Source organism: Pelophylax lessonae, assembly GCF_965119305.1.
Source record: "Pelophylax lessonae genome assembly, chromosome: 10".
NCBI lineage: Eukaryota > Metazoa > Chordata > Amphibia > Anura > Ranidae > Pelophylax > Pelophylax lessonae.
The window spans coordinates 215083263-215094475 of record NC_138777.1 but is presented as its reverse complement, the minus strand read 5'-3'; positions in this window follow the sequence as shown (position 1 = coordinate 215094475).

Sequence of the window (11213 nt, the reverse complement as noted above, 5' to 3'; positions counted from 1 at the left end):
CGCCTAAAAGGATTTTGGGACAGCCTGTTCTCCTTGATATCTAGAATCACTGGGGTGCTGACCCACCCCTCTCCGACACTGGCAATATTGAACATAGGGATTGAACTATTTCCCAAAGATAGTGGTACGGTGGTGACACACATTCTACTGGCGGCCAGAAGCCTCATAACTAGACAGTGGAAATCCAATTTAACACCCACTACTTCGGAGGTTATAGCGTTGGTCAAAACCAACTGCAAATATGAAAAGCTGCTTGCCTACAAGTCAGGACATAGCGCTAGGTTTGATAAAGCTTGGACCAAGTGGTACACGTGGTTTCCGGATTAGTAATGTTTTATATGATTACTATGTATACTGAAAATGAATAATGCTCTGCCGACTAGTTGTTGCCTTATTCCCATGTTGTTACTTTACCCCCTGTTGTTATTGTACATAAGTCACCTGAAGGTATGGGAGTCTCATGAATGATCACGTCTGAGCAATGGAAGCCCTCTCTCCACCTTGCTCCAGCTGTCTCTTCCTTCCGGCTTAAACATCTCCTTCTCCCCTACCCTCCTCTCCTTTTCCTACTCTACTCTTCCTTTCCCTTTTCTCCCACCTTCCCCTCTTCCCTGCACCTCCTTCCTCCCTACCGCTTATACTCTTCTTCTCCCCTTCCCCCCTCCCCCCCTTCCTTCTGTTCTCTTCCTCCCCTCCTCTCTCCTTCTCTCTCTCCTCTCCTCCCCCATCTCCTCCCTCGCCTCTCCCCTCCCCCCCCCTCTTCCCCTTCCCCCCCCCTCTCTCTCTCTCTCTATACATCTTCTTCCCCCTCCCCCCCTCTCCCCTCTTCCCCCCCTTTCTCCCTTCCCTCCCCCCCCTCTATACCGTTTCTTCTCTCCTCTCCCCTCTCCTCTCCCACGCCTCCAGCCTCTACTCTCAATCCGCTCTCCCACTTTTCTCTCCATGTCTCCTTCTCTACCCCCCCGATCCAACACCCTCTTCCCCTCATGAGTTATAGAGATCCTGCTTATAGTATTTACACTCTAGAATGGAAGTAAGGTGCTCACGATGTCGTTAGCATATAGCACCTACAGTCCACAAACCTGTGACTCCTATTACTGGCATTGTATCGGTTACAAATGACTTTGCTGTATCTGCTGTACTTGTTGTTGTTGTCTTGACTTATGTACTGACATATGTTATGTTTTGCTTGTATTCCTTTAAAATTTAATAAAAATTCTAATGGAAAAAAAAAAAAAATGTAAGGAGTGTACTCACTTTTGTGAGATACTGTACATTTATATATATATATTTACGGTGTCAGTAGGGCAGAGGACAATGTCAGTAGAGCAGTGGACAGTGTCAGTAAGGCAGAGATTGGGGTCAGTAGGGCAACTGACAGTGTCATTAGAGTAGAGATTGGTGTCAGTAGGACAATGGATGGTGTTAGTCAGTAGAGCAGTGGATAGTGTCAGTAGGGCAGAGGACAACCTTCATGTCATAAGGTGACAGCACTCTGTCCCTGTCTCCCAACTGTCCTCCTGTGTTTTCAGTCTGCCACACAGGCTTCCGATGAAGATAGAAGTGGCCCTTTGAACCCACATTATGCAGGCATGGTCCACTGTTGTCACCATCAGGAAACCCGCCCTGAAAAATGCCATACAGTTATCTCTGGAGTGCAGACAGCAGGAGATCAGAAGTGTTCGATTAAAAATGACCTCTGGGAAAAATATACACCATCTTTATACCAGTCCTAAAAGGGGGACCACTGTGGTGGAAAACATGGGCCCTCCCTCCAAAAGGGGACCAAAGGGGAGCTATTGTTTATTCCCCTCCACGTTCTACAAGTCCCATCTTTTTTGCTTTTGACCACTTTTTGCCCTTGTGGGCTCCTTGCATCTCCTCCTGTCACTCAATACTGGAACTTCTAAATATCATCACAAGGGCACTTAGAAAAGCCTGGTAATGTGCACGTTGGCACAAGATAATATCTCTTTATTAATAGCGCGCCTGAGGAAAATTAAGGATTAACAAACTAATTGCATGCGATATTCCTTCTTCTGCAATATCGCGGGGATCTAACGCCTTGAATGGGTCTCTCTCTCTGTGTATTCCTCGGCCTTTCCCTCGGTCTCTTCCTCCGCCGCGCCAGCCACTTTGTCTTCTCCAGACAGATGTTCCCCAAGTGGGGACAGATAAATCTGAAGATTGTTGTACTGCAAAAATGTAATGAAGCCCATCCGTGTTATAACTAATAATAGTCGTGCGCGGGGAAGCGAGCTTCCTACGGCGCCTTCTCATAAGCAAAGGAAATGAAGAAGAAAAATAGTGGCGCCCGCTCTGGTTTGGCTCTCCCTGAAGATGGAAATCATCTTTGGATAATGGACAGTCAAGCCTCCTTAATAGGGCAGCATGGAAGCAATCGCGGTGAAGGAACCCGCCGTTCTGTTTTTATATTCTGATGTTGCTTTCTTGTCCTTCGATGTCAGCTTTGCTGGATTTTTCAGAATGTGGTACCTTGTGGTGAAGGGACACTGCTGCAAACTTTGGATTGGCCCCTTTCCCGTTACTAGAACCACCTTTTGTCACCTCCACCCTTACTTTCCCTTTGTAACATGTACAAAGACCAAGCGTTAGACAGAGGTAAGAAGATCGGCCATGAGAAAGCTGAGGATTCATCCCATGCCGCAAGTCTTGTTTCATGATCAGGCACAATAGATGCATGGGGACAAGTCTTTGTTCCTTGCACCAAACATTGGCAACTCAACCACTGGGGAACATCTGGTTATCGTGTCAATCTGCCTTGAGCACTCGGCTTTCTTGTGCTCATTGCTTTGAGCCATCACAGTTTGTAACTCCCTTTCCTTTGCAGACCATGACTGCTGGTGACCCAATTTCTACATTCTCTGGATGCTGGTCAGGTAGGGCAAGAAAGGACATGTGCGCTGTTATGGTGCCTCCTGGCAGGTGATGTAGGCTCATTCAAGCAGAGTTGTATAAAGTACTCGAAACCCATACTTGAGTAAAAGTACAAGTGCTCGATCAAAAAGTGACTTGAGTAGAAGTACTAAAGTATTCAACATTTTTTGTACTTAAGTATTGCAAGTAGTTTTTTTAAAAATTTTGCTACTCAAGTACTGAAAGTAAAAGTACAAGTACTGTGTTATGTAGTTGTTAAAGAAAGAAGTCAAAAGTTTGAACATCATATTGTTTTTTATTATTTCAAATGCAGCTTTTATTTATACATACAGTAGCATTTATTTTCGTATGCGCTGATAATACACATGTTTTGAGCTTCATGAAACCTGCCATCTACTGTTCTGGCAGTGGTAATTTTTATAATAGTAACGAGTAAATATGCAGCACAAAAAAAAAAAATATCGGAGTAGAAGTATTGAAATCATTGAAAAAATGTAGTGAAGTAAAAGTGGAAGTAGGAGAAAAAAATTCTACTCTAGGAAAGTACAGATACCGCCTTTCGGTACTTAAGTACAGTAGTGAAGTAGTTCTACTTAGTTACTATACATCTCTGCATTCAAGACATGGAATCTAAGTACATCTAGTCTTTATCAAAGCTCCTGATGTCAGAGATGGGCTGGAAACCCTAGTGGTCCATGGTTTTCTACAGAGCCTATCGATGAAATGAGGCTCACCCAACACACAGTCTACGTACCAGTTGGTCATCACCAAAGCTCCTAATGGTGGATATGGGCTGGAAAACCTAGTAGTCCATGGTCTCCTACAGAGCCTATTGAGGAGGTAACGCAGGCTCATCCAACACACAGAGTCTAAGTGCTAGTTTGTCATCACCAAAAGTCCTAATAGTAGAAATGGGCCGGAAAAGATAGTGGTCCATAATTTCCTACAGAGCCTATCGATGAGGTGGCACAGGCTCATCCAACACACAGAGTCTAAGTACCAGTTGGTCATATCCAAAGCTCCTGGTGTTAGACATGGGCTACAAAGCCTTGTGCTCCATGGTTTTGTACACAGCCTTTTGACGAGGTGATGCAGGCTCATCCAAAACACAGTCTAAAAATACCAGTTGTTCATTACCAAAGCTCCTGATGGTGGGAATGGCCTTGAAAACCTAGTGGTCCATGGTTTTCTACAGAGACTGTTTACAAAGTGGTAGACAAGTGGGTAGTTGGGTTCAGGCACAGGTTGTGGCAGGCAGCAGACAAGAGAGTAGTCAGGTCCAGGCAGCGGTCATGGAAGGTGAGAGGGTAGTTGGGCCTGCTCAGAGTTCTAAGCAGGGAGCAAGAAAAAGAGTAGTCAGGTCCAGGCAGGTCTCTTGGTGGGCGATGAGCAAGAGAGTATTCATGTCACTTCGGGTCAGCAACAAACAGGCAGCTGGCAGGTGAGTATTATAGCATTTTGCTCTCAGGTAGCTGGGGAATGGTAATAAGACACATCAACAGCTGGTGCCTAAATACCCTGCTGGTCAGAGAACATGCCCTGCATTGGTTACTAGGAATTCTGGAAGTCTTGAAAGCAGTAAATGTCCTAAGAATCCTTGAAGACCCGGCAAGGATCCTGCAAGGAATCCTGGAAGACCCAGCAGGGATCCTGCAACGGCAGGTTACTGGTAAAGGGATCTGTGTCCATATAAGACCCAATAATTTTGAAGAGGTAGGGCGTAGGTCTTACCCATGGTAACCATTTTTTAACCTTCTACCAAGGGAACTTAGCCTCCTTTTCGTCCAGACAGCTGTATTCATCCAATGGCTAGTTATTTCTCCTCAACCCAGTGCAGCTGGATCTCATCCTTCATCACCATCTAATGCTACAGGTTCCAACACCTGGCCTCATTAGCAGTCTTTAAAGTGAGGCCAAAACCCCTAACCTATTTCTACTCTACTAGACCTTCTTCTGTATTGCAGCAATGTAGCAGCAGGATCTCACACCTAACCTCATTAACAGTCTTTAAAGCGAGACCACAGACCAAAAGTATAACTAAAGGCAACACTTTTTTTTTTTTTTTGGATTGTGGAGTGGAGAGGGATTAGAACACCTGTCAGTTTTTGGTTTTTTTTTGCTGTCTGTGCCCCAGTTAGGGAGGTTCACCCTCTCTATTTGTCCTGTTTACCATTATCATTGAAAGTGAAAGTAAAATAAAATCGCACATTTTAGGTTGCCCCTAAAAATAATAGAGGGGGGCTCTTCCAATGGGGACACAAGTTCTGGTGACCAAGGAATTTCCTTAATTTGCAGGGATTTCCTCTCACTTCCTGTTTGGCTATGGGACAGGAAGTAAAGCGAAATCTCTGCAATGGGACACAGATGACAAAAAAATAAAATATCTGACAGGGGTATAACCCTCCCTTTCTCTATGAAAAAAAAAAGTTCTGCCTATATTTCTACTTTAAGCCTGTGCCCAATCAACAGGTTCTGTTAGACACTAGTCTGCCTATACCACTCTTTGTTACTTCCCTGACCTACTGTGTTTTCATATACAAATTTTGAACTCATTCTGCATCTGCTTAGACATTCTGCTTGTAGGTGGGTACAGCGTGGTGCGGCAGTAATAATTCACACACCGTCCAGGTGCAATCAGTATAGGTTGTATTGTAGCAAAAGCAGAACTTGTATTGTAGTCAAGGCAAACAGTTCACAATAAAACCCGGTGGCAGAAGACCCAACCGGGAGTACTAAGGACTACCAACAGTAGGGTAACAGCCCAACTGACAGCGTTTGTCTGTCACATGCCCCCTTTCAATGCAGTGACCAGCGTACATGCCCACAATGCAGTGACCAGCGTACATGCCCCCAATGCAGTGACCAGCGTACATGCCCCCTTCTATGCAGTGACCAGCGTACATGCCCCCAATGCAGAGATCAGCGTACATGCCCCCTTCAATGCAGAGACCAGCGTACATGCCCCCAATGCAGTGACCAGCGTACATGCCCCCAATGCAGTGACCAGTGTACATGCCCCCAATTTCAGAGATCAGTGTGCGTGCCCCCTTAAATGCAGAGGACCCAACCGGGAGTACTAAGGACTACCAACAGTGGGGAAACAGCCCAACTGACAGCGTCTGTCTGTCACATGCCCCCTTTCAATGCAGTGACCATTCTGCAGAGGCAGAATGCAGCCTGGCCATCTCATTCCCAAACGGGAAGATGTCCAAGGCAAGTGCAAGCCCAAAGCTTTCTCTTCTCTTCTGGTACATCTACCTGTCGCTAATACTGTCCCTGACAGATGGGGAGCCTGTCCCTACACTACCCACATGAGAATGCATGCCAAAACCTGGGCATCAGGGACTTAAAAAGACTCTGCTGACCCAAGATGGCCCCAAGGGTCACCTGGATCCATTGCAGCCAACTGGACCCCTATCTTCAGTAAACCACAGAGAAATCGAGTTTCCCCTCACTTCCTCTCCAGGCTGTGATGTTGCTACGGTCAGGTGCCACCTACAGTGATGGAAGAAGACTGCTCCTGCCTACATGCTCACTACCTTGAACTTGAGCACCTCCAGCATTTGTCCTGCACGCTTGCTGTCTGTCAAGGCCAACTTTCTGGGAGTTATGCCCTTGAGCATTAGCGGTCATGGTGAGTACCTATTATTCCAAGGTTGTTTGGAGAGAGTTTGCACCCAAAACAGAGGGTCCACAAATCGTGACAGCAGAATCCATGTCTGAACAGGCGTAGATTTCCCAAAAAAGGTTCATTTTGGCCAAACTGCATTGAAAACATACACATACTGTAAAAACACACAAACCAGTGTCTCAAAATGAATAAAGTAAAAAGCACAGGTGAGAGGAGCATACACAGTTCACTTATTTGACCTAATTCAGACTTGATTTCCATGAATCAGACTTTGAATCATTCCGTTCATTGTCTGCGCTCTTTTTTCTTTTTATAATCTGGAAAGGCAGACTTTGGAAATTCCCTGCTGGCAGAGAACAGGAACCCCACTGTTCCTCAAGCCTCTTCCTCCTCTGAGCAGAGGTGCAAGGGGTCTAAAAGCGGCCAGGACAGAGATGAATGACTCTAGCAGAAAGTAAAATAGACCCAAGTTATTCAATCCAATGGAGGATCGAGGAAGAAACTGAGAAATAACCGCGAAGGTTCAGCGAAGAGCCTGGAAAACAGGAAGAAGGAATATAATAATGTGCATTTAAAGCGCTCCCCTCATAAGAGAATTATGTAGGGAACCATTGCTGACTTCCCCTATGAAGTGCGTTCATTGCCTGGCTTCAATGCTTTCTAAGTCGCTGAGATATGAAACGAAGATACTTTTCTGAGACTCATTTACAGCACAACTGCCCAGGTCCAGGCCGGCCCTACAATGGGTCCCAGTGGGTCCATTGAACCCAGGCGGCAGATGAGCAGGGGCGGCCGCTGTAGAAGAAAAAAAAAATCATTGCCACACCATTAAAGTAAATGTTGCGGCTGGCGGCCGCGGCTGGGACTCGTCTCGGAGTATTCAAATTGACTGGTCTGGCCGCCGTCTCTGTCTTGGCTCCTGTCTGTCACGGTCACTCACCTGAGGTCTGTGATTTAAATGCACTGGACCCAAGCACAGCCAGAGAACAAGCATTTTTAGCTTGTGGTCAGCTTAGTGTGAGAAGAATTTTTGGGTCCAACATTCAACTTCTTGACCTTGGTGTATAGATAGATAGATGCTGATGAAGAGTAGCGCCTGGGATCAGGGACGTGCGGTGAGGTCAGTGACTGGTGAGGCACTGACTAGTATCAGAGCCAGAATTAACCACTTAAGCCCCGGAAGATTTTACCCCCATTCCGACCAGGGGGTATTTTACGACTCGGCACTGCGTGACTTTAACTGACAATTGTGCGGTCATGCAATGTGGTACCCAAACGAAATTTACGTCCTTTTTTTCCCACAAACAGAGCTTTCTTTTGGTGGTATTTGATCACCTCTGCGCTTTTTATTTTTTGCGATATTAATAAAAAAAGAGCGAAAATTTTGCAAAAAAATGACATTTTCAACTTTGTCTTTTAAAAAATATCCAATATACTCAATTTATGTATTTTTTTTTGGCCAAAATATATTTAGCTACATGTCTTTGACAAAAAAAAATTCAATGAGCGTATTTTTATTGGTTTGCGCAAAAGTTATAGCGTCTACAAACTATGGTGTAAATACAGAAATTTACGCAGCTTTAATTTTTGACTGCCTATCTCATTTCATGAAGTGCTAAAATGGCAGGGCAGTACAAAACCCCCCCAAACTACCACTTTTTGGAAAGTAGACATCCTAAGGAATGTTCTGAGAGGCATGTTGAGCTCATTGAATATTTCATTTTTTTGTCACAGGTGTTTGAAAAATGACTAAAAATTTTTTTTTTTTTTTTTTTTACACAAAGTTGTCAATGAAATGATATATTGCTCACACATGCCATGGGTATATGTGTAATTACACCCCAAAATATATTCTGCTGCTTCTCCTGAGTACAGGGATACCACATATGTGGGACTTTTTGGGAGCCTAGCTGTGTACGGGACCACAAAATCAAATCCCCACCATCAGAATTTCAAAGGGCGTACATTTTTCATTGCATTTTCTCACTACCTCTAACGGTTTAGGAGGCCCTGAAATGTCAAGATACCACAAAACCCCCCCAAATGACCCCATTTTGGAAAGTAGACACCCCAAGCTGTTTGCTAAGAGGCATGGTGAGTCCATGGAATATTTTATATTTTACCACAAGTTTTGGGAATATTACTATTTTTTTTTTTTATTTTTTTTTTTTACACAACGTTGTCACTAAAAGATAAAATTCTCACACATGACATGGGTATATGTGGAATTACACCCCAAAATACATTCTGCCACTTCTCCTGAGTATGGGGATGCCCCATGTGTGAGACTTTTTGGGAGCCTAGCTGTGTACAGGACCGCGAAAACCAATCAACACTCCCAGGTTTTCTAATGGCGTAAATTGTGCATGTCACCTCTGCACTACCTGTCACAGTTTCGGAGGCCCTAAAATTCCAAGATAGCACAAACCCCCCCCCAAATCACCCCATTTTGGAAAGTAGACACCCCAAGCTATTTGCTGAGAGGCATGGTGAGTCCATGGAATATTTTATATTCTGCCACAAGTTCCGGGAAATACATATATATATATATATTTTTTTTTTTTTTCACAAAGTTGTCAGTAAATGAAATATTGCTCACACATGCCATGGGTATATGTGAAATGACACCCCAAAATACATTCTGCTGCTTCTCCTGAGTACAGGGATACCCCATGTGTGAGACTTTTTTGCAGTCTAGCCGAGTACAGGTCCCCGAAAACCAGTCCCCGCTTTCAGGCTTTCCAAGGGCGTAAATTGTTGATTTCACTCCTGACTACCTATCACAGTTTCGGAGGCCCTAAAATTCCAAGATAGCACAAAACCCCCCCAAATGACCCCATTTTGGAAAGTAGACACCCCAAGCTATTTGCTGAGAGGCATGGTGAGTCCATGGAATATTTTATATTTTGCCACAAGTTCCGGGAAATATATATATATATATATATATATATATATATTTTTTTTTTTTTTCACAAAGTTGTCAGTAAATGAAATATTGCTCACACATGCCATGGGTATATGTGAAATGACACCCCAAAATACATTCTGCTGCTTCTCCTGAGTACAGGGATACCCCATGTGTGAGACTTTTTTGCAGTCTAGCCGAGTACAGGTCCCCGAAAACCAGTCCCCACTTTCAGGCTTTCCAAGGGCGTAAATTGTTGATTTCACTCCTGACTACCTATCACAGTTTCGGAGGCCCTAAAATTCCAAGATAGCACAAAACCCCCCCAAATGACCCCATTTTGGAAAGTAGACACCCCAAGCTATTTGCTGAGAGGCATGGTGAGTCCATGGAATATTTTATATTTTGCCACAAGTTCCGGGAAATATATATATATATATATATTTTTTTTTTTTTTACACAAAGTTGTCAGTAAATGATATATTGCTCACACATGCCATGGGTATATGTGAACTGACACCCCAAAATACATTCTGCTGCTTCTCCTGAGTATAGGGATACCCCATGTGTGAGACTTTTTTGCAGTCTAGCCGAGTACAGGACCCCGAAAACCAATCATCGCCTTCAGGCTTTCCAAGGGCGTAAATTGTTGATTTCACTCCTGACTACCTATCACAGTTTTGGAGGCCATGAAATGCCAAGACAGCACAACCCCCCCCCAAATGACCCCTTTTCGGAAAGTAGACACCCTGAGCTATTTGCAGAGAGGCATGTTGAGTGTTTTGCAGATCTCACTTTTTGTCACAAAGTTTTGGAAATTGAAAAAAGAGGAAAAAAAATGCATTCATTCATTTCTTCATTTTCCAAAAAAAATTAGAGCTGCAAAATACTCACCATGCCTCTCAGCAAATAGATTGGAGTGTCTACTTTGCAAAATGGGGTCATTTGGGGGGGGTTTGTGCAATCTTGGCTTTTTATGGACTTCAAAACTGTGATAGGTAGTAAGGAGTGAGATCAACAATTTACGCCCTTAGAAAGCCTAAAGGTGCGCATTGGTTTTCCGGGTCCTGTACGCGGCTAGACTGGCAAAAAGTCTCACACATGGGGTATCATTGTACTCAGGAGAAGCAGCAGAATGTATTTTGGGGTGTCATTTCACATATACCCATGGCCTGTGTGAGCAATATATCATTTACTGACAACTTTGTGTAAAAAAATAAAAAAAAATAAAAAAATTTTTTTTCCTCGAAACTTGTGGCAAAATATAAACTATTCCATGGACTCACCATACTTCTCAGCCAGTAGCTTGGAGTGTCTACTTTGCAAAATGGGGTCATTTGGGGGGGTTTTGTGCCATCTTGAAATTTCAGGGCCTCTGAAACTGTGACAGGTAGTCAGGGGTAAAATCAGCAATTTACGCCATTAGAAAACCTGAAGATGTGGATTGGTTTTCGGGGGCGCGTACACAGCTAGGCTCCCAAAAAGTCTCACACATGTGGTATCCCTGTACTCAGGAGAAGCAAAAGAATGTATTTTGGGGTGTCATTTCACATATTCCCATGGCATGCATGAGCAATATATCATTTAGTGACAACTTTCTGTAAAAAAACAACAAAAAATAATAATTTTCCCGAAACTTGTGGCAAAATATAAAATACTCCATGGACTCACCATGCCTCTCAGAAAAAAGCTTTGGGTGTCTACTTTTCAAAAAGGGGTCATTAGGGGGGTGTTTGAACAGTTCCGGCATTTTATACTCAATCTTATCCACACATCACC